Below are 25657 nucleotides of genomic sequence, written 5' to 3'. Positions count from 1 at the left end.
ACCAGTTCTGCTTTCTGACATACTCAGAGTATCAAAAGACAAACTACAAATTGTCCAATATTCCAGCCAGCTCATTTCACAGATGAAATTTGATTCTTTTTTTTTTTTTTTTTTTTTGTTCTACCAGTTTATTGCTACCAACCCGTGACCCTCCACCCTCATGCACACATGCTCAGTCATGTAACCCCATGGACTGCAGCCAGCCAGGCTCCTCTGTCCATGGACTTTTCCAGGCAAGAATACTGGAGTGGGTTGATATTTCCTTCTCCTGAAATTTGATTCTTAAGAGATTCAGAAGATTGACCACGTTCACATATCCATTTGTAGCAAAACCTGCTCTACTGCTTTGTTGAAGTTGTTCAGTCACCAAATCATGTCTGATTCTACGACCCCATAGACTAAAGCATGCCAAGCCTCCCTGTCCTTCTCTACCTCTCAGAGTTTGCTCAAACTCATGTCATTGAGTTGACGATGCTATCCAACCATCTCATCCTCTGTTGCTCCCTTCTCCTTCTGCCTTCAATCTTTCCCACCATCAGGGTCTTTTCAAATGAGTCAGCTGCTCTCATCACATGGCCAACGCATTGGAGCTTCAGCTTCAGCATCAGTCGTTCCAATGAGTATTCAGAATTGATTTGCTTTAGGATTGACTGGTTTGATTTCCTTACTGTCCAAGGGACCCACAAGAGTCTTTTCCAGCATCACAGTTTGAAAGCATCAATTCTTTGATGCTCTGCGTTTTTTATGGTCCAGCTCTCTCATCAGTACATGACTACTAGAAAGACCATAGCTTTGACTATAGGACCTTTTTAGGAAAAGTGATGTCTTTGTTTTTTAATACACTGTTTAGGTTTGTCTTAGCTTTTCTTCCAAGAAGCAACCATCTTCTAATTTTGTGGCTGCAGTCACCACCCACAGTGATTTTAGAGGCCATGAAGAGTAAATCTGTTACTGCTTCCACCTTTTCCCCTTTTATTTGCCAAGAAGTGATGGGACTGAATGCCATGATCTTAGTTTTATCATTAGTGATATTTAAGTTGGCTTTTTCACTCTCTTCTTTCACCCTCATCAAAAGATTCTTTAGTTCTTCTTTGCTTTCTACCATTAGAATGGTATCATCTGAATAACTGAGGTTGTTGATATTTCTCCCAGCAATCTGATTCCAGCTTGTAACTCATCCATCCCAGCATTTCACATGATGAATCTGTATATAAGTTAAATAAACAGGGTGACAATATACAGCCTTGCCATACTTCTTTCTCAGTTTGAATCAGTTAGTTTTTTCCACATAAGGTTATAAATATTGCTTCTTGACCCCCATACAGGTTTCTCAGGAGACAGGAAGATGATCTGGTATTCCCATAAAACTCTTAAGAGTTTTCTACAGTTTGTTATGACCTACACAGTCAAAGGCTTTAGCATAGTCAGTGAAACAGAAATAGATGCTTTTTTTTGGGAATTCCCTTGCTTTCTCTAGGATCCAGCGAAAGTTGGCAGTTTGATCTCTGCTTCCTCCGTCTTTCCTAAACCCAGCTTGTGCATCTACCACTCAGCACTACTTCTAAGCTGATTTTATTCTCACTCCACATGTTTTTATCATGTTGTTCTTTTCAAAGCTCAGTCTAGGATTATATGGTCTCAAATAACTTAAAACTAACCAAGGTAGTCAATTCTTTACATTTGTACAAATAGACATGTATTTGCCATATAAACCAAATCTAATCATTGTTTATCTCCTTATTGGAGTAATCAGTGCTGTGTAGGCACAGGCAGAAAGATCCAGTGTGCCATCTAAGTTGAGTATAGTTTATTTTCAAGTGTCTATAACAATTTCATGGATATCATTAGGTTTTACAGAGGTATATTTGTTAAAGTAGTCAAATCTTCCAGTTAGTATAAACTACAAAGAAAATGTAAATTTAAATAAAGTTTCCCTAAAGGTATGTTCCTATTACAATAAAAACAGTTTGTTCAGTTCAACACAGAGTTGTTGAATACTCCCAGCTTTATGTGGTAAATTAAGAATGTTTGCATTCTGTCACACTATTGCAACTATCTGCTGGTCACAATTTAATTCCAACAAACAATATATGTGCTGAATTTTCAGTTTTAAAACTTTAAGCTCAGTGCAACAGCAATAGATTTTTAAACAGCAAAGCATAATGAAATCTGAGTTCTTCCTCTTGATCTTAATATTTTGTATGAAGAATATAAGTTTAGTTTCTGGGTCCCCCTAGGAAAAAATTCAAAAAAGGACTAAACCCTTTATTAATTGCAAGATAGAAATTTCAGCAAAAATATGAGAGATGTGATTGCTTTCATGAGTCATTGAAGAGTAGGAATAACAATGTACTAAGAAGAAAAAAAAAATTAACTCAGAACAAACACAGTTTCATACAGTTATTAAATAGTAAGTCTCACTATAATTAATTCACAGATATAATTTCAGAAAATGTATATCATTATTTACAATGAAGGAAGGAGTGTGATATATGTTACTTTTTAAAATTTTATTATTATTATTATTATTTTGTTTACTTTACAATATTGCATTGGTTTTGCCATACACCAACATGAATCCACCACGGGTGTACACGTGTTCCCCATCCTGAACCCCCCTCCCACCTCCTTCCCCATGCCATCCCTCTGGGTCATCCCAGTGCACCAGCCCCAAGCGTCCTGTATCTTGCATTGAACCTGGACTGGCGATTCATTTCTTATATGATATTATACATGTTTTAATGCCATTCTCTCAAATCATCCTCCCCTCCCTCTCCCACAGAGTCCAAAAGACTGTTCTATACATCTGTGTTTCTTTTGCTGTCTCACATACAGGGTTGTCGTTACCATCTTTCTAAATTCCACATATATGCGTTAGTGTACCATATTGGTGTTTTTCTTTCTGGCTTACTTCCTTAAAATTTCAAAAGTTTATACAGTTGTCTGTACTATACTATTGTTCATTTAACTTGGTAATTTCTGTACTATATTAGATTCTTCTTCCCTTGGTTGGGAACATCCTGTAAATATATATAAGCTATATAGCTCCTTAGAAGTGACTGCAAACATGATTTCAAAGGAAGATCAATTAAGTAGCAATGATTTAGAGATACTAGCAATTTATCATACACCAAATATTAGAAATGATTTTTAAATATTCTTATTTGATTGACTAATAATTATGTTGTGATTATTGGTAATTTCATGTACACACAGACTTATTATTATAAGGTGTATCCCAAGTGAATAAAGTAGATTGTAGAGGAAAAGGAATGTAGAAGATTACTACAGATAAGATGTTGACAATTGCTAAGTTTCAACTTTGACCCACTTATTTCATACTCTACCTGTGCTGCCCAATAATCTCAAGTGGCTATTTAAATGTTAATTAACTAAAACGAAACATTCACCTCTTCAGCCATATTAGTCATATTTCAAGTACTCAGTAATGACATATAGGTAGGGAATTCCATATGAGACAATGTATATTATAGGACATATCCATCATTATTGAAAGTTTTATCAGTCAATGCTTTCAGTCTATCCAGGTAGTCTAAGCAATCTTGTCTACATAATGTCTCACCTGGTATTGATGACTATTCCCAAGTCTGTTTTTCTATGCTTTGCTTTCCTCACATGTTAGATATAATAATGATAATATCTACCAAATAGAATTATTGAGACAAAACAAAATAATACATGCAAGTATTTTTTTTTACTTTTTCTTAAATTTATTTTTAATTGAAGGATAATTACTTTACATTATTGTGTTAGTTTCTGCCATATATTAATATGAATTAGCCATAAGCATACAAATGTCCTCTCCCTCTTGAACCTCCCTCCCACCTCCCAGCCTATCACACTCTCTAGTAGTCACAGAGCACCAGGTTTGAGCTCCCTGTGTCATACAGCAAAGTCTCACCAACTATCTGTTTTATATATGGTAATGTTTCAATGATACTTTCTCTATTTGTCCCACCCTATTTTTAAAATAACCAAACCCAGAGTAGGTGCTCAGTTACGTTTAATAAACAAAACATGTCTTCATCATAATTAATGATAAAATTCTCCTGAACTCCATAACTGTATGTTTAAATACTTACTGGAATCTATATTTGAATTTCACACACTAATCTCGAAGTAAGTAGAGCCAAAGGCACACAATATAGTAAAAGTGTGTGTGTGTGTGTGTGTGTTCAGTCACTCAGTAGTGTCCGACTCTTTGCAACCCCATGGACTGTACCTCACCATGCTCCTCTGTCCATGGAATTTTCCAGGCAAGAACAGTGGAACCAGTTGCTATTTCCTACTTCATGGAATCTTCCCAACAAGGGATCACTTGTGTCTCCTGCATTTGTAAATGGATTCTTCACCACTGCACCATCTGGTAAGCCCAGAAGTCTGTCTTCTGCACAGTAATCACCTAAATATTTGAAGACAGTCATTATTTCTATTTGAATTATTATGGGTTAAAAATAGCTCATTTAATATTTTTGTCTCGTGTTTTCTAAACACTTAACAGTTTTTTTTTTCAAATTTCTTTATCTTTTTTACAAATGTATTTTTAATTATAAGATAGTTGCTTTGCAATGTTGTGTTGGTTTCTGCTGTACCACAGCATGAATCAGCCATAAGTATACATATATCCCCTCCATCTTGAGCCTCCCTCCTACCCCTTCAGGTTATCACAGAGCACTGGGCTGAGCTCCCTATGTTATACACCAACCTCCCAATAGCTATCTGTTTTACATATGGCAATGTATATATCTCAATGCTACTTTCTCATTTTGTCCCACCCTCTCCTTTCTCTAGTGTGTTTACAAGTCCATTTTCTACATTTGCTTCTCTATTCCTCCTGTGGAAATAGGTTCATCAGTACCGTTTTTCTAGATTTCACATATATGCATTAATATACAATATTTCTTTTTCTTTTCTACTTAAATTCATTCTGGACAAGATTCTCTAGGTTCATCCACCTCAGTTCAACTGACTCAACATTTATTTTTAAATGCTCAGACTAAGTGTCTCTTTTTTCATTAAGTTATTCCTGATCCTATGGCATCTGCTAACTGATACATAAATTAGTAACCGCATTTCTTATACTATATAGGAAGTTTTGCCTTTCTGAAAATTTTCAGAAAATTGCCTTTCTGAAAAATCCTAAGCTTCTTGAGCATAACAACTATTTCTTTTTATTGTATTCCTAGGTGTTAGTATAGATCCTGGTACAGAGTAAGGACTAACCAAACCCTTTTTGGATAAATAAATAATTTCACAGAGGAGAGGAATTTTGGGTTATGGGTTAAAAAAGATGTAGAGAAGAGTAAAAATGCGATTGCAAAGTCATCAGAGTGTGCAAGTACAAAGTGCTTAAAGGAGTGGTAGAGGCGAGTGAACAGCCCTTTTTTTTTTTTTTTTTTTTTTTTTTTTTTTTACTGGATAAGAGAATTTATTTAGGAATAAATTGCAAAATGAGTATAAGAATATTTTCTTAATTTAATAGAGAGCTCTAATCATTCTATAAACAGTGAGCAGTCACAAATAAATTGAGATGGGAAAATGATATTATTAATATTATCAAAACAAAATTCCATCATTGATTTGGAGCTATCAGAGACAAGGGTTTAGAGAAGATGATATAGATGGTGATATCAGTTAGAAGAGTATTGCAGTGGTCCAGGCAGGAGACCACAAAGTCTCAAAATAAGGTGATTCTCTTAAAACAAAGTGGGGTCAGGAAAAAGGTTAGAAGGAAGAGGAAAAAAAAAAAAAAACAAAGATGATAGAAGTTAAGATGCCTGATAGAGAATCCATATGGGCAATAATAAAGATGTTTGGTTTTAGAATTACTTTGATTAAGGTACCTAGTGTTAAGACCTATAAAACAAAATATTCCACATGTATATTATATGCCAAATTGAAGTTTGAAAACATATTTGGCCTAGAGATATAGGTTTGAAAATAGATTGCTTATGTTAGTAATGATGGTTGAAACAATAAGAATGTAAGAGAGGGACTTGAACTCCCCAGAAGCTGTGATTGTGTGCACGAGCATCACGGGTCTGTGGCTTAAGCAAAGGGCAGCTGAGCCCAGGGGGCGGGGATGGGCTCGCTGCTGCCAGGGCCGGAAGTCAAGACATGTTCGAAGCTCTGGTGATGGCAGATGTGCGGTTTCATGGGGAAGGGTACCAAAAAGGCCAAGAAGAAGGAAGCAGTTTGGACATGATTGAAGAAAGACAGCCGGGCACATTACATGGAGCTAAAATCTAATCTGAGCAAAAAGATAAAAGTCAGAGTCCTTGACTGGGGTGATTCATAAGGAAAAGATGTTTGTAGATTGTGTTTAAAGACATGATTAAAGGCAAGACAATAAGGGGAATTCATTGCTTTGCAGGAATAGTTCCAGCTTGGCTAGTGAAAGGGCCCCATTCTCCAATGTGCACTCTAGTCATCTCCCTTTCTCCCCGCCCTGGGGCCCCTGCACACAAGGCTGTCCTTTGTTAGTTCCTGCCTGCTCTATGGTCTGGACATGGTCCTGGAAGAACCCTTGCATGGCTGCTTGTCTCTGGTCCAGGGTCCAGGCCTATGACTCATGGGTTCTTGACACCTGGCAGGCCTGGCTGGATCTAGACCTGGGTTGGCTCCGCATAGAATAAACACCATTGTCACCCCTCAGTCTTCAGTCAGCACTCAGAGGGACTTTTTGTTTTGTTTTAATGAGGACAGGGTTGACATGGCAGGAGTTAAAGGGAAGGAGTGATTGCACTGTGGCATGTACTGATCCTTGAAATGTGCCAGCACCTTATGACCTGCTCCTTGTGTTTTGTTTAGTCCCACGAGGTGGGCTTTTTCACATTTTATAAATGAGGAAACTGAAAAGAGACAAAGAAGGGCACTGCATGATGATCAAAGGATCAATCTAAGAAGAAGATAAAACAATTATAAATATATATGCACCCAACACAGGAGCATCACAATACATAAGGCAAATGCTAACAAGTATGAAAAGGGAAATTAACAGTAACACAATAATAATGGGAGACTTTAATACCCCATTCACACCTATGGATAGACCAACTAAACAGAAAATTAGCAAAGAAACACAAACTTTAAATGTATACCGGTGGCAGATTCATGTTGATATATGGCAAAACCAATACAATATTGTAAAGTTAAAAAATAAAATAAAATAAATGGTACAATGGACCAGTTAGACCTAACAATGAATTTCACCTTTTTCTCAAGTGCACATGAAACTTTCTCCAGGATAGATCACATCCTGGGCCATAAATCTAGCCTTGGTAAATTCAAAATAAATAAATAAATAAATAAAATAAAATCATTCCAAGCATCTTTTCTGATCACAAAGACGTAAGATTAGATGTCAACTACAGGGAAAAAAAATATTAACGATACAAACATATGGAAGCTAAACAACAGGCTTCTGAATAACCAACAAATCACAGAAGAAATAAAAAAAAATATCAAAATAGGCATAGAAACAAATGAAAACACAACAAACCAAAACCTATGGGATTCAGTAAATGCAGTGCTAATGGGAACATTCATAGCAATACAAGCTTACCTCAAGAAACAAGATAAAAATCAAATAAATAAACTAACTCTACACCTAAAGCAACTAGAAAAGGAAAAAATGAAGAACCCCAGTGTTAGTAGAAGAAAAGAAATCATTAAAAAATAGGGCAGATAAATGAAAAATAAAGGAGACTATAGCTAAAATCAACAAAGCAAAAAGCTGGTTCTTTAAGAAGATAAATAAAATAGACAAACCATTAGCCAGACTCATAAAGAAACAAAGGGAGAAGATTCAAATCAACAAAATTAGAAATGAAAATGGAGAAATCACAACAGATGACACAGAAATAAAAAGGATCATAAGAGATAACTACCAGCAACTATAAGCAAATAAGATGGACAACCTGAAAGAACTGGACAAAGTCATAGAAAAGTATAACTTACAAAACTGAACCAGGAAGAAAGAGTAAATCTTAACAGACCCATCAAAAGCACAGAAATCAAAACTGTAAGCAGAAATCTTCCAGCAAATAAAAAGCCCAGGACCAGATGGCTTCACAGGTGAATGCTACCAAAAATTTAGAGAAGAGCTAACACCAATCCTACTCAAACTCTTCCAGAAAATTGCAGAGGAAGGCAAATTTCCAAACTCATTCTATGAGACCACCATCACCCTAATACGAAAACCAGACAAGGATGCCACAAAAAAAGAAAACTACAGGCCAATATCACTGATGAACATAGATAAAAAAAATCCTTAACAAAATTCTGGCAAACAGAATTCAACAACATATTAAAAAGATCGTTTATCATGACCAAGTGTGCTTTATCCCAGGGAGGCAATGATTCTTCAATATTCACAAATCAATCAATGTGATACACCACATTAACAAATTGAAAGATAAAAATCATATGATTATCTCAATAGATGCACAGAAAGCCTCAGACAAAATTCTACATCCATTTATCATAAAAGCCCTACAGAAAGCAAGATTGGAAGGAACATACTTTAGCATAATAAAAATCATATATGATAAGCCCACAGCAAACATTGTCCTAAATGGTTAAAAATTGAAAGCATTTCCCTTAAAGTCAGGAACAAGAAAAGGGTGCCCACTCTCCCCACTACTATTCAACATAGTTTTGGAAGTTTTAGCCAGAGCAATAAGAGAAGAAAAAGAAATAAAAGGAATCCGGATTGCAAAAGAAGAAATAAAACTCTCACTGTTTGCAGATAACAATGATCCCCTACATAGGAAACCCTAAAAACTTTACTATAAAATTACTAGAGCTAGTCAATGAATGTAGTAAAGTTTCAGGATATAAAACCAACACAAAGAAATCCCTTGCATTCCTGTACACTAATAATTAGAAAACAGAAAGAGAAATTAAGGAACCAATTCCATTCACCATTGTAATAAAAAGAATAAAATACTTAGGAATAAATCTACCTAAAGAAACAAACAAGCAAACAAACAAAAAAACTATATATAGAAACTTATAAAACATTGATGAAAGACATCAAAGATGACACAAATAGATGGAGAAATATACCATGTTCATGGATTGGAAGAATCAATATAGTGAAAATGACTATACTACCTAAAGAAATCTATAGATTCAATGCAATCCCTGTCAAGCTACCTATGGTATTTTTCAGAGAACTAGAAAAATAATTTCACAATTTGTATGGAAATACAAAAACCCTCAGATAGCCAAAGCAATCTTGAGAAAGAAGAATGGAACTGGATGAATCCACCTGCCTGACTTTAGACTACACTACAAAGCTACAGTCATCAAGACAATATGGTACTGGCACAAAGACAGAAATTTAGATCAATGAAACAAACTAGAATGCCCAGAGATAAATCCACGCACCTATGAATAACTTATCTTCAACAAAGGAGTCAAGAATATACAATAGAGAAAAGACAATCTCTTTTACAAGTGGTACTGGGAAAACTGATCAACCACTTGTAAAAGAATGAAACTAGAACACTTTCTAACACCATATACACACACACAAAAAAAAAAAAAAAAAAACTCAAAATGGATTAATGGTCTAAATGTAAGACCAGAAACTATAAAATTCCTAGAGGAAAACATAGACAAAACACTCTCTGACATAAATCACAGCAGGATCCTCCATGACCCACCTCCCAGAGTAATGGAAATAAAAGAAAAAATAAACAAATGGGACCTAAATAAACGTAAAAGCTTTACCCAAAAAAGGAATCTATAAGCAAGGCAAAAAGACAGTCTTCAGAATGGGAGAAAACAATAGCAAACGAAGCAACTGACAAATAATTCAAAAATCTCAAAAATATACAATCAGCTCCTACAGTTCAATTCCAGAAAATTAAATGACCCAATCAAAAAATGGGCTAAAGAACTAAACAGACAATTCTCCATAGAAGACATACAGATGGCTAACAAACACATGATAAGGTGCTCAACATCACTCATTATCAGAGAAATGCAAATCAAGCCACAATGAGATACCATCTGTTGCTGGTCAGAATGCTTGCTAACAAAATGTCTACAAACAATAAATGCTGGACATGGAACAGAGAAAAAGAACCCTCTTACACTTACACTGCTGGTGGGAATGTGAACTAGTACATCCACTATGGGGAACAGTGTGGAGATTCCTTCAGTTCAGTTCAGTTTGGTCGCTCAGCCGTGTCTGACTCTTTGCGACCCCATGAATTGCAGCATGCCAGGCCTCCCTGTCCATCACCAACTCCCGGAGTTCACTCAAACTCATGTCCATTGAGTCAGTAATGCCATCCAGCCAGCTCATCCTCTGTCGTCCCCTTTTCCTCCTGCCCTCAATCCCTCCCAGCATCAGAGTCTTTTCCAATGAGTCAACTCTTTGCATGAGGTGGCCAAAGTACTGGAGTTTCAGCTTTAGCATCATTCCTTCCAAAGAACAACCAGGACTGATCTCCTTTAGGATGGACTGGTTGGATCTCCTTGTAGTCCAAGAGACTCTCAAGAGTCTTCTCCAACATCACAGTTAAAAAAAGCATCAATTCTTCAGCGCTCAGCTTTCTTCACAGTCCAACTCTCACATCCATACATGATTACTGGAAAAACCAAAGCCTTGACTAGATGGACATTTGTTAGCAAATAATGTCTCTGCTTTTGAATATACTATCTAGGTTAGTCATAACTTTCCTTCCAAGGAGTAAGCGTCTTTTAATTTCATGGTTGCAATCACCATGTGGAGTGATTTTGGAGCCCAGAATAGTAAAGTCTCACACTGTTTCCACTGTTTCCCCATTTGCCATGATGTGATGGGACCAGATGTCATAATCCTAGTTTTATTAATGTTGAGCTTTAAGCCAACTTTTTCACTGTCCTCTTTCACTTTCATCAAGAGGCTTTTTAGTTCCTCTTCACTTTCTGCAATAAGGGTGGTATCTTCACCATATCTGAGCTTATTGATATTTCTCCAGGCAATCTTTACTCCAGCTTGTGCTTCTTCCAGCCCAGCATTTCTCATGATGTATTCTGCATATAAGTTAAATAAGCAGGGTGACAATATACAGCCTTGACATAGGCCTTTTCTTTTTTGCAACCAGTCTGTTGTTCCATGTCCAGTTCTAACTGTTGCTTTCTTAAAAATCTGGAAATAGAACTGCTATACAACCCAGCAATCCCACTGCTGGACATACACACTGAGGAAAACAGAAATGAAACAGATACGTGTACACCAATGTTCATTGCAACACTGTTTAGAATAGCCAGGACATGGAAGCAACTAGATGTCCATCAGCAGATGAATGGATAAGAAAGCAGTGGTACATATACATGGTGGAGTATTACTCAGCCATTAAAAAGAATACATTTGAATCAGTTCAAATGAAGTGGATGAAACTGGAGCCTATTATACACAGCGAAGTAAGTCAGAAAGAAAAACACCAATACAGTATATTAACACATAAATATGGAATTTAGAAAGATGGTAACGATGACCCTATATGCGAGACAGGAAAAGAGAGAGAGATGTAAAAACAGACTTTTGGACTCTGTGGGAGAATATGACGGTGGAGTGATTTGAGAGAATAGAATTTAAACATGTATATATCATATCTGAAACAGATTACCAGTCCAGGTTTGATGCATGAGACAGTTTTCAGGACTGGTACATTGGAATGACCCCGAAGGATGGGATGGGGACAGAGGTGGGAGACGGGTTCAGGATGGGAGACACATGTACACCCATGGCTGATTCATGTCAGTGTATGGCAAAAAATCACTAAAATATTATAAAGTAATTCAGTTCAGTTCAGTTCCATTGCTCAGTCATGTCCGACTCTTTGCAACTCCATGAATCGCAGCATGCCAGGCCTCCCTGTCCATCACCAACTCCCGGAGTTCACTCAGACTCACGTCCATCGAGTCAGTGATGCCATCCAGCTGTCTCATCCTCTGTCATCCCCTTCTCCTCCTGTCCCCAATCCCTCGCAGCATCAGAGTTTTTCCAATGAGTCAACTCTTCACATGAGGTGGCCAAAGTACTGGAGTTTCAGCTTTAGCATCATTCCTTCCAAAGAAATCCCAGGGCTGATATCCTTCAGAATGGACTGGTTGAATATCCTTGCAGTCCAAGGGACTCTCAAGAGTCTTCTCCAACACCACAGCTCAGCCTCCAATTAAAATAAATAAATTTATTAAAAATAAATAAATAAACAAGGAAACTAAGGGTCAAGAGACTGACTGATCCAAGGGCCACAGGCAGCAGAGCTGGGACTCCAGCCCCAGCTCTGGCTATCACCACATCTTCTGGTGAGATGGGATGGCTCTGGGACACAAACTTGCACCCATGGGCTCAGGGTCTCTGCTGTGCTCTACGATGTTCTGTGGCCATGGACGTGGACATCTGTTGAGAGGAGGAGAGGCCAGCCTGCCGCTAGGGAACTGGGATGTGCTCTTTCCATGTCCCTGGGTGGAGAGGTGGGACTATGAAGTTAAAAATGGTCCTGAAAGGAGTTCTGAAGGCCACCGTTTCATGTGCAGACATATTTGTGCCTCACTGCAGTCTTCCTTTTAGTGCGACCTCTCCTATCTTGTATCTGGACTTAAAAGGCCCCATCTTTACTCAGTGACATAGTGGCAGGCAAGTTCCCCTGAGATTCGTGGATCCCAGGATATCTCTGCACCTGACTACCTGCATCCAGGCCCTGTGGACACCATGGCCCGAGGCCTCTGCCCACCTGTTCCTGGCCCAGAGAGAGAACTGGAAGGCTTGAGTGAGATTAGCACAGGGATAGCTGTGAATCCACTCCAGATTTTAAAATCCTTCTTAATTCCAAGGAGGCAGGAACAGCTTCTAGTGGCTGCAGGACAAGACCTCGGCTCCATCCTACTTGGCTGTCTCTGTATGTTTCTCTTTGTTCTCCTGTATTCCAGCCCCTTCTCCGTTCTGGACAGTCTGGGATGGGTACACTGCCTCAGCTGAGCTTCATCACAGAGAGCAGCAGTGCTCATCTCCAGACACTGGAGTGGTGGGGCTCTTGTTGTCATTTTCTTGGGTGGAAATTTGTATTTCCTAAGCTATCTGCTTGAATAATGTGTTATTTTTATAATTGTAGAAAAGTAAAATGTATTTAAAACCAAAAAAAAAAATATAGAACAGTTATGAGGGTCAGATCAGACCAGATCAGATCAGTCGCTCAGTCGTGTCTGACTCTTTGCGACTCCATGAATCGCAGCATGCCAGGCCTCCCTGTCCATCACCAACTCCCGGAGTTCACTCAGACTCACGTCCATTGAGTCAGTGATGCCATCCAGCCATCTCATCCTCTGTCGTCCCCTTCTCCTCTTGCCCCCAATCCCTCCCAGCATCAGAGTCTTTTCATTTCATTTCAAATGCCTCACATATGCAGATGATACCACTCTAATGGCAGAAAGTGAAGACAAACTAGAGTCTCTTGAAAAGGGTGAAAGAGGAGAATGAAAAAGCTGGTTTAAACACAACATTCAAAAAAAATAAGATTATGGCATCTGGTTCCATCACTTCATGACAAATAGAAGGGGAAAAAGTGGAAGCAGTAATAGGTTTTATTTGCTTGGGCTGCAAAGTCATTATAGATGGTGACAGCAGCCATGAAATTAAAAGACAGTTGCTCAATGGAAGACAAGCTATGACAAGCCTAGACAGTATACTAAAAGGCAGAGACATTACTTTGCCAATGAAGGTCCGTCTAATCAAAGCTATGGTTTTGCCAATCGTCATGTATGGATGGGAGAGTTGGACCATAAAAAAGGCTGAGCACTGAAGAATTGATGCTTTCTAAGTGTGGTGTTGAAGAAGACCCTTGAGAGTCCCTTGGACAGAAAGAGGGTCAAACCATTCACTCCTAAAGGAAATCAGTCCTGATTATTCATTGGAAGGACTGATGCTGAAGTTGAAGCTCCAATACTTTGGCTGCCTGATGTGAAGAGCCAGCTCATTAGAAAAGACCCTGGTGCTGAGAGAGATTGAAGGCAGGAGGAGAAGGGGGTGACAGAGGGTGATATGGTTAGATGGTATCACCAACTCAATGGACAAGAGTTTGAGCCAATTCTGCGAGATGGTGAAGGACAGGGAATCCTGGCGTGCTGCAGTCCATGGGGTCACAAAGAGTTGAACACGACTGAGCGACTGAATAACAGCAACAATGATGGTTCTACTTTTAGTTCTTTCAAAGAACCTACATATTTTTTTGTGTGACCCCACCAGTTTACGTTCACACCAACAGTGTACTGGGGTTTCCTTTCTCCACGTCCTCATCAACACTTGTTATCTGTGGTCATACTGAGGATCGCTATTCTACTAGGTGTGAGGTGGTATCTCATTTTGATTTTAATTTGCATTTCCTGGTGATTTTCAGTGCTGAAGATCTTTTCATGTGCTTTTTGGCCAGCCATTGTATGTCTTCCTTAGAAAACGTCTGTTGAAATCTTCTGTCAATTTTTAATAGTTACTTAAAATTATGAATTGTATGTTGTTGTTCAGTTGCTGAGTTTTGTCCAGCTCTTTGCATATTGTATAAGCTCTTTATATATTTTGGATATTAACTCCCTGATAGACATATCATTTGCACATGTTTTCTCTTATTCAGTAGGTTGTCTTTTCATTAGATGCATTTTATTTATTTTGTTTTTGTTTCCTTTGTCCGAAGAGGAAGATCAAAAAATATTGCTGACTTATGACAGAATTCTGTCTATAATTTTGTCTGGGAGTTTTATGGTTTTTAGTCTTACATTTAGGTTTTTAATCCATTTTTAGTTTCTTTTTGTATATGATGTAAGAAAATGTTATAATTTCATTCTTTTACATGTAGTTGTTGAGTTTTCTCAGCACTACTTATTGAAGAGACTGTTTTTCCCCCATTGTATACTTTTGTTTCCTTTATCATAGTAATCTATAAGTGCATGAGTTTACTTCTGGGGTCTCTTCTTTTCAGTTGATTCATATTTCTGTTTTTGTGCCAGGACCATAATGCTTTATTTATTATAGCTTGTAATGTTGTCTGAAATTAAGCAGCATGACACTTTTTTTCCCTCCAGATTGCTTAGGCTATTCAGCATCTTTGTGATACCATAAAAGTTTTAGGACTATTTGATCTAGTTCTTTGGAACAGATTGCATTAAACCTGTAGATTGTATAGTATCTGTGTTTTAATATTAATTCTTACAATCCTTGAGTATGGGATATCTTTCCATTTCTTTGAATCTTCCCCAGTTTACTTCATCAATATTTTATAGTTTTCAGAGTATAGGTTTTTTGTTTTCTTGGTTTTTATTACTAGGTGTTTTATTCTTATTGATGCAACTTTAAACAAAGTTGTGTACTTCCTTTCTCTTTCTGAAAGTTCATTATTATTCTATAGAAAATGAATAGATTTCTGTATGAATCTTGTATCCTGAAATTTAACTTCATTCATTCATTAATTCTGGTAGATTTTTGGTGGTGACTTTAAGGTCTTCTATAATATAGCATCATGTAATCTGCAAATATGGACAGTTTCACTTCTTCCCTTGAATACATCTTCTTATTTTGGAGGGTATGTACTTTGGAATATAATCGATGAATCACATATCAAATTTATGAATAACTTTTTAAGGTATTGCCAAATAATTTCTGAAAAGGAGTGTTCTACTTTTAATTTTCACCAGCAATATACATGCATTTCAGTTTCTCAATTTGCCTTATAATATATAGTTAGTATTTTGGATCACAGTCCTAGTGAGTTTGTAGATATATCTCTTTGTGATTTTTAATTTGTATTTCCTAGAACAAGTATGTTGAGTATCTTTTCATGCAATTATTATCCATTCATACAGCTTCTTTGATGAAGTCTGTTTCAAATGTTTTGAATATTATATTAAGTATTTTAAAGATTTTATTTTTAACACTTTTTTATTTTACAATAAAATTTCATGGAAAGTATATAAATTTTCCATAACTGCCCCTGCTCTTACAAACATTTACTTTCCTCCATTTTCAACATATCCCTCCATAGTTGTAGATTTTTTTATGATTGATAAACCTATACCATTTTCACTCAAAGTCCACAGTTAGTGTTAGGTTTCACTCTTGGTGTTGTACATTCCAAGACTCTGGACAAATTTTTAATGGAGTGTATTCATCCTAATATTCAATAGCATCATACAGAGAATTTCCACTGTTTTAAAAATCTTCTGTTCCACCTATTCATCATGCTTGCCCTATCCCTATCTCCTGGAAAGCATTTGTCTTTTTTATGCTTTCATTGTTTTGCATTTTTCAGATGTAATATTTTGCATTAATACAATGTGAAGCTTTTTTCTGATTAGCTTCTTTCACTAAGTACTATGCATTGATACTTCTATACCTTTTCATGGCTTGAAAGTCCAATTTCTTTTAGTGCTAAATAATATTCTATTTTCTGGATGTTTCACGGTTTATTTATCCATTCATCTTCTGGAGAACATGTTGGTTTCTTCCTAGTTTGGGAAATTTTAAATAAGGCTGCTGTAAACATTTTGCTCAGGTTTTGTGTGAACATAAGTTTTCAGCTCCTTTGGGTAAATACCAAAGAGAGTGATAGCTGGATCATATGGCTAGAGTATATTTAGTGTTGTAAGAAACCATCAAACTGTCTTCTGAAGAACCTGTGTGATTTTGCATCCCCACACACTATGAATGATAATTCCTGTTACTCTACATCCTAGTCAACTTTTGAAGTCATTAGTGTTCCTCATTTTGACTGTTCTCATAAATGGTTAGTGGTATTTTGTTATCATTTAATTGACATTTCACTGATGACAAATGATCTTCATACGTCATGGCAAACATCCTCTTCCAACAACATGAGACAACTCTACACATGGACATCATCAGATGGTCAATAGCAAAAGCAGATATATTATATGCTTTGCAACTGAAGATGGAAAAACTCTATAAAGTCAGCAAAAACAAGACTGGGAGATGACTGTGGCTCAGATCATGAACTCCTTATTGCAAAATTCAGACTGAAATTGAACAAAGTAGGGAAAGCCACTAGACCATTTGGTATGACCTAAATCAAACCCTTATGAGTATGCAGTGGAAGTGACAAGTAGATTCAAGAGATTAGACCTGATTCACAGAGTGCCTGAAGAACTATGGACAGAAGTTCAAGACATTATACAGGAGGCAGTGATCAAGACCAACCCCAAGAAAAGGAAATATAAAAAGGAAAAATAATTGTCTGAAGAGGCCTTACAAATAGCTGAGTAAAGAACAGAAGCTAAACGAAAAGGAGAAAAGGAAGCATATCCATCTGAATGCAGAGTTTCAAAGAATAGCAAGGAGAGATAAGAAAGCCTTCCACAGTGACCAATGAAAGAAATAGAGGAAAACAATAGAATGGGAGAGACTAGAGATCTGTTCAAGAAAATTAGAGATACCAAGGGAATATTTTATGCAAACATGGGCACAACAAAGAACAGAAACAGTATGGACCTAACAGAACCAGAGTATATTTAGAAGAGGTGGAAAGAATACATAGAAGAACTATACAATAAAGATCGTAATGACACAGATAACCACGATGGTATGATCATTCACCTAGAGCCAGACATCCTGGAGTCCCAAGTCAAATGGGCCTACCAGGCTCCTCTGTCCACGGGATTTTCCAGTCAATAGTACTGGAGTGGATTGTCATTTCCTTCTCCAGCAGATCTTCCCAACCCAGGGGTTGAACCTAGGTCTTCCACATTGTAGGCAGACGCTTTACCATCTGAGCCACCAGGGAGACACATATGGGCCTTAGGAAGTGACACTATGAACAAAGCTAATGGAGGTGATAGAATTCCATCTGAGCTATCAACTTCTACTTCATTGACTACTCCAAAGCATTTGACCATGTGGTTCACAACAAACTGTGTAAAATTCTTTACGAGATGGGAATACCAGAACACTTTACCTGCCTCCTGAGAAATCTGGATGCAGGTCAAGAAGCAATAGTTAGAACTGGACATGGAACAACGAACTGGTTCCAAACTGGGAAAGGAGTACGTCAAGGCTGTATATTGTCACCCTGCTTAGTTAGTTTATATTCAGTGCACATCATGCGAAATGCCAGGCTGGATGAAACAGAAGTTGGAATGAAGATTTCTGGGAGAAATATAAATAACCTCAGATATGCAAATGACACCACCCTTATGGCAAAAAGTGAAGAAAAACTGAAGAGCCTCTTGATGAAAAAGAAAGAGGAGAGTGAAAAAGCTGTCTTAAATCTCAACATTAAAAAAAAAAAAAAAACAAAGATCATGGCATCTGGTCCTATTACTTCTTGGAAATAGATGGGAAAACAATGGAAACAGTGACAGACTTTATTTTCTTCTGTAACCAAGAAACAGATGGCCACTGCAGCCATGAAATTAAAAGATGCTTACTCCTTGGAAGAAGTGTTATGACAAACCTAGACAGCATATTAAAAAGCAGAGACATCACTTTGGCAACAAAGGTCCATCTAGTCAAAGCTATGGTTTTTCCAGTAGTCATGCATGAATGTGAGAGTTGGACCATAAATAAAGCTGAGCACCAAAGAATTGATGCTTTTGAACTGTGGTGTTGGTGAAGACTCTTGAGAGTCCCTTGGACTGCAAGGAGATCCAACCAGTCAATCATAAAGGAAATCAAACCTGAATATTCATTGGAAGGATTGATGCTGAAGCTGAAGCTCCAATACTTTGGCCACCTCATGCAAACAGCTGACTTATTTGAAAAGACACTGATGCTGGGGAAGATTAAAGGCAGGAGGAGAAGGTGATGAATGAACATGAGATGGTTGGATCGCATCACTGGCTCCATGGACATAAGTTTGAGTAAGCTCCAGGAGTTGGTGATTTATAGGGAAGCCTGGCGTGCTGCAGCCCATGGGGTCGCAGAAAGTCAGATACAACTGAGCAACTGAACTATATTGATGACATATGATTTGGGACATCTTTTAATATACTTATTTTTCATCTGTATAATTTCTTTGGTGAGGTGTCTATTAAGGCCCGTGTCCCATTTTATAATTGTCTTGTTTTTCTTTTCTTGAGTTTTTGAATTGTTTGTAAATTTTTGGTTAAATGTTTCATGTATTTAATTTGGTTATCAGTAAAAATTATATTATATTATTTTTTTATTTTTTTAAATTTTATTTTATTTTTATACTTTACATAATTGTATTAGTTTTGCCAAATATCAAAATGAATCCACCACAGGTATACAAGTGCTCCCCATCCTGAACCCTCCTCCCTCCTCCCTCCTCATTCCATCCCTCTGGGTCGTCCCAGTGCACCAGCCCCAAGCATCCAGTATCATGCATCGAACCTGGGCTGGCAACTCGTTTCATACATGATTTTTTACATGTTTCAATGCCATTCTCCCAAATCTTCCCACCCTCTCCCTCTCCCACAGAGTCCATAAGACTGTTCTATACATCAGTGTCTCTTTTGCTGTCTCGTACACAGGGTTATTGTTACCATCTTTCTAAATTCCATATATATGTGTTAGTATACTGTATTGGTGTTTTTCTTTCTGGCTTATTTCACTCTGTATAATAGGCTCCAGTTTCACCCACCTCATTAGAACTGATTCAAATGTATTCTTCTTAATGGCTGAGTAATACTCCATTGTGTATATGTACCACGACTTTCTTATCCATTCATCTGCTGATGGACATCTAGGTTGCTTCCATGTCCTGGCTATTATAAACAGTGCTGCGATGAATATTGGGGTACACGTGTCTCTTTCCCTTCTGGTTTCCTCAGTGTGTATGCCCAGCAGTGGGATTGCTGGATCATAAGGCAGGTCTATTTCCAGTTTTTTAAGGAATCTCCACACTGTTCTCCATAGTGGCTGTACTAGTTTGCGTTCCCACCAACAGTGCAAGAGGGTTCCCTTTTCTCCACACCCTCTCCAGCATTTATTACTTGTAGACTTTTGGATTGCAGCCATTCTGACTGGTGTGAAATGGTACCTCATAGTGGTTTTGATTTGCATTTCTCTGATAATGAGTGATGTTGAGCATCTTTTCATGTGTTTGTTAACCATCTGTGTGTCTTCTTTGGAGAAATGTCTATTTAGTTCTTTGGCCCATTTTTTGATTGGGTCATTTATTTTTCTGGAGTTGAGCTGTAGGAGTTGCTTGTATATTCTTGAGATTAATTGTTTGTCAGTTGCTTCATTTGCTATTATCTTCTCCCGTTCTGAAGGCTGTCTTTTCACCTTGCTAATAGTTTCCTTTGATGTGCAGAAGCTTTTAAGGTTAATTAGGTCCCATTTGTTTATTTTTGCTTTTATTTCCAATATTCTGGGAGGTGGGTCATAGAGGATCCTGCTGTGATGTATGTCAGACAGTGTTTTGCCTATGTTCTCCTCTAGGAGTTTTATAGTTTCTGGTCTTATGTTGAGATCTTTAATCCATTTTGAGTTTATTTTTGTGTATGGTGTTAGAAAGTGTTCTAGTTTCATTCTTTTACAAGTGGTTGACCAGAGTTCCCAGCACCACTTGTTAAAGAGATTGTGTTTAATCCATTGTATATTCTTGCCTCCTTTGTCAAAGATAAGGTGTCCATATGTGCGTGGACTTATCTCTGGGCTTTCTATTTTGTTCCCTTGATCTATATTTCTGTCTTTGTGCCAGTACCATACTGTCTTGATAACTGTGGCTTTGTAGTAGAGCCTGAAGTCAGGTAGGTTGATTCCTCCAGTTCCATTCTTCTTTCTCAAGATCGCTTTGGCTATTCGAGGTTTTTTGTATTTCCATACAAATTGTGAAATTATTTGCTCTAGCTCTGTGAAGAATGCTGTTGGTAGCTATATGAAAAACCCACAGCAAACATTATCCTCAATGGTGAAAAATTGAAAGCATTTCCTCTAAAATCAGGAACAAGACAAGGGTGCCCACTTTCACCATTACTATTCAACATAGTTTTGGAAGTTTTGGCCACAGCAATCAGAGCAGAAAAAGAAATAAAAGGAATCCAAATTGGAAACGAAGAAGTAAAGCTCTCACTGTTTGCAGATGACATGATCCTCTACATAGAAAACCCTAAAGACTCCACCAGAAAATTACTAGAACTAATCAATGACTATAGTAAAGTTGCAGGATATAAAATCAACACACAGAAATCTCTTGCATTCCTATACACTAATAATGAGAAAACAGAAAGAGAAATTAAGGAAACAATTCCATTCACCATTGCAACGGAAAGAATAAAATACTTAGGAATATATCTACCTAAAGAAACTAAAGACCTATATATAAAAAACTATAAAACACTGGTGAAAGAAATCAAAGAGGACACTAACAGATGGAGAAATATACCATGTTCATGGATTGGAAGAATCAATATAGTGAAAATGAGTATACTACCCAAAGCAATCTATAGATTCAATGCAATCCCTATCAAAATTATATTATTTTAAAAGTGTGATACTTTCTTATACATATAGTGAAATAATTACTATAATAAGGTAATTTATGTATATATCTCCTCACATATATAAAAATAGTTCCTATTTTGTTTGTGTGTGTGTGCTGAATGCATGTTAAATGTACCCTCATATCAAATTTCCTGTATATGATACAGCATTAACTGTAGTCATCATGATATATGCTTGATTTATAGAACTTATTATCTTCTATAACTGGAACTTTGTACTCTCTAATGAACATCTAATTTTCTCTATGTCCCCACCCCTGGTAACCACCATTCTACTCTTTACTTCTATGAATTTAACTTATTTATTTTCCACACATAAATTCATGCAGTAATTTTCTTTCAGTATCTGGTTTATTTCACTTGGCATAATGTCCTCCGGCTTATTTCCTTCTATATTGGGATAACAGTACTTTATCAAGTGGGGATTTGCATGTAATTTCTTCCAACCTGTTGCTTACTTTCTCATTCTTCTGACATTGTCACAGATCAATTTTTCATTTTAATGAAATCTAATCCATCAACTGTTTTTTTTTCAAGGATCATAACTTTTGCAATATATCAAAAATTACTACAATAATGAGTCATCTAGGTTTACTTTCATGGTGACTTCTGGGAGTTTCACAGTTTTGTGTTTTATGTTTATTGTCTATGATCAATTTGAGTCATTTTTGTGAAGGGTATAATATCTATGTTTAAGTTATTTTTACTTTTCATTCTTTTGGCATATGAATGTCCTATTTATTCATCAACATTTCCTATTGAATACACTTTCTGCACTTGTTGCTTTTGCCATTTTGTCAAAGATTAGCAGACTATATTTATAAGGATCTATAGTTAGACTCTTTAATATGTTCCATTGATCAGTTTGTCTATTCTTTCACCAATAACACACTGTCTTTATTACAGAGGCTTTAGAGTAAGTCAGCCTAAGATAGAGACAGTCTTTCAAGTTTGTACATCTATAGTATTGAATTGGCTACTCTAGGTTTTTTGTCTCTTCATATAAACTTTGGAACTATTTTGTTAATGTCCACAAAATAACTTGCTAGGATTTTGATTAGAATTGTGTTTGATTTATAAATTATAAAATTATGTTGGGAAGATGGACATCTTGATTATATTGACTCTTCTATTTATGAATAATTAGTTTAGCTCCATTTATCTATTTCTTCTTTGATATCTTTCAATTAGTGGTTTCTCATATGCACAATGTATATATTTTCTCATCATTTTCACCATAGGGGATTGGAATGCAATGTAGGAAGTCATGAGATACCTGGAGTAACAGTCAGGTTTGGCCTTGGAGTAAAAACAAAACAGGGCAAAGGCTAACAGAGTTCAAGGACATACTGGTCATAGCAAACACCCTTTTCCAACAACACAAGGGACAACTCTACATATTAACATCACCAAAAGGTCAATATCAGATTGTTATTTTTGCTGCCAAAGATGGAGAAACTCTATACAGTCAGCAAAAACAAGACACGCAGGTGACTTAGATCATTGCCTCACATCATTAGTTTCTTATGCAAAATTTAGGCTTAAACTGAAGAAAGTATGAAAACAACTAGGCTATTAATGCATGACCAAAATAAAATCCTTTATGATTACACAGTACAAGTGATGAATAGATTCAAGGGATTAGATCTGGTAGACAGAGTACCTGCAGAACTATGGACAGAGGTTCATAACATTGTGTAGGAGGCAGTGACCAAAATCATCCCAAAGAAAAAGAAATACAAGAAGGCAAAGTGGTTGTCTGAAGAGGCTTTTCAAGTAGCTGAGGAAAGATGAGAAGTGAGAAGCAAGGAGAAAGGGGAAACATATATCTAACTGAAAGCAGAGTTCCAGAGAATACCAAGGAGAAATAAAAAGGCCTTCTTCAATGAACAATATAAGGGAGCAAAGGAAAACATTAAAATGGGAAAGACAGAGATTTCTTCAAGAAAACTGAAGACATCAAGGGAACATTTCTGGCAAAGTTGGGTATGATAAAGGACAGAATTTGAAAGGACCTAAGAGAAGCAGAAGAGATTAAGAAGAGGCGACAAGAAGAGTCGCCTCTTCACAGAAGAACTATGCAAAAACAGAATAATGACCCAGATAACAACGGTGGTGTAGTCACTCACCTAGAGCCAGATATCTTGGAGTGTGAGGTCAAGTGGGTCTTAGTAAATAAACAAAACTGGCGCATGTGATGGAATTCCAGATGAGCTTTTTCAAATGCTAAAACATGATGCTGTTAAAGTCCTACATTCACTATGCCAGCAAATTTGGAAAACTCAGCAGGGGCCAAAGGACTCGAAAGGTCAATTTTCGTTCCAATCCCAAAGAAAGGCAATGCCAAAAAATGCTCAAACTACCACACAATTGCACTCATCTCACACGCTAGTAAAGTAATGCTCAAAATTCTCCAAGCCAGGCTTCAGCAATACGTGAACCATAAACTTCCAGTTGTTCAAGCTTGTATTAGAAAAGGCAGAGGAACCAGAGATCAAATTGCCAACATCTGCTGGATCATAAAAAAAGCAAGAGAGTTCCAGAAAAACATCTATTTTTGCTTTATTGACTATGCCAAAGCCTTTGACTGTGTGGATCACAATAAACTGTGGAAAATTCTGAAAGAGATGGGAATACCAGACCACCTGACCTGCCTCTTGAGAAACCTGTATGCAGGTCAGGAAGCCACAGTTAGAACTGGACATGGAACAACAGACTGTTTCAAAATAGGAAAAGGAGTACGTCAAGGCTGTGTATTGTCACCCTGCTTATTTAACTTATATGCAGAGTACATCATGAGAAACGCCGGGCTGGAAGAAGCACAAGCTGGAATCAAGATTGCCAGGAGAAATATCAATAACCTCAGATATGCAGATGACACCACCCTTATGGCAGAAAGTAAAGAGGAACTAAAAAGCCTCTTGATGAAGGTGAAAGAGGAGAGTGAAAAAGTTGGCTTAAAACTCAACATTCAGAAAACGAAGATCATGGCATCTGGTCCCATCACTTCTTGGGAAATAGATGGGCAAACAGTGGAAACAGTGTGAGACTTTATTTTTCTGGGCTCCAAAATCAGTGCAGATGATGACTGCAGCCATGAAATTAAAAGGCGCTTACTCCTTGGAGGAAAAGTTATGACTAACCTAGATAGTATATTGAAAAGCAAAGACATTACTTTGCCAACAAAGGTCCATCTAGTCAAGCTATGGTTTTTCCTGTGGTCATGTATGGATGTGAGAGTTGGACTGTGAAGAAGGCTGAGCGCTGAAGAATTGATGCTTTTGAACTGTGGTGTTGGAAAAGACTCTTGAGAGTCCCTTGGATTGCAAGGAGATCCAACCAGTCCATTCTGAAGGAGATCAATGCTGGGATTTCTTTGGAAGGAATGATGCTAAAGCTGAAACTCTAGTACTTTGGCCACCTCATGCGAAGATTTGACTCACTGGAAAAGTCTCTGATGCTGGGAGGGATGGGGGGAAGGAGGAGAAGGGGACGACAGAGAATGAGATGGCTGGATGGCATCACTGACTCAATGGACGTGACTCTGAGTGAACTCCGGGAGTTGATGATGGACAGAGAGGCCTGGCGTGCTGCGATTCATGGGGTCACAAAGAGTCAGACACGACTGAGCAACTGAACTGAACTGAAGTTGTTCATAGCTTTTCTCCCAAGGAGCAAAGCGTGTTTTAATTTCATGATTGCACTCATCATCTGCAGTGATTTTGGAGCCCCCCAAAATAGTATCTGTCACTGCTTCTATTGCCATGAACTGATGGGACCATATGCCATAATCTTAGTATTTTGAATGTTGAGTTTTAAGCCAACTTTTTCACTTTACTCTTTCACTTTCATCAAGAGGCCCTTTTGTTCTTCTTTGCTTCCTGCCATAATGATGATGTCTTAGGTTATTGATATTTCTCCTAGCAATCTTGATTCCATATTGAGCTTCATCCAGCTTGATATTTTGCATGATGTATTCTGCATATAAGTTAACTAAGCAGGGTGACAATATACAGACTTGACGTACTCCTGTCCTGATTTGGAACCAGTCTGTTGTGTCATGTCCAGTTCTATCTAACTGTTGCTTCTTTCAAAAAGTAATAATTTATTCATTTTAATTGGAGGCTAATAACTTTATAATATTGTAGTGTTTTTACCATACACT

Source organism: Bubalus bubalis, chromosome X, assembly GCF_019923935.1.
Source record: "Bubalus bubalis isolate 160015118507 breed Murrah chromosome X, NDDB_SH_1, whole genome shotgun sequence".
NCBI lineage: Eukaryota > Metazoa > Chordata > Mammalia > Artiodactyla > Bovidae > Bubalus > Bubalus bubalis.
Note: the sequence above shows the minus strand (reverse complement) of the source record.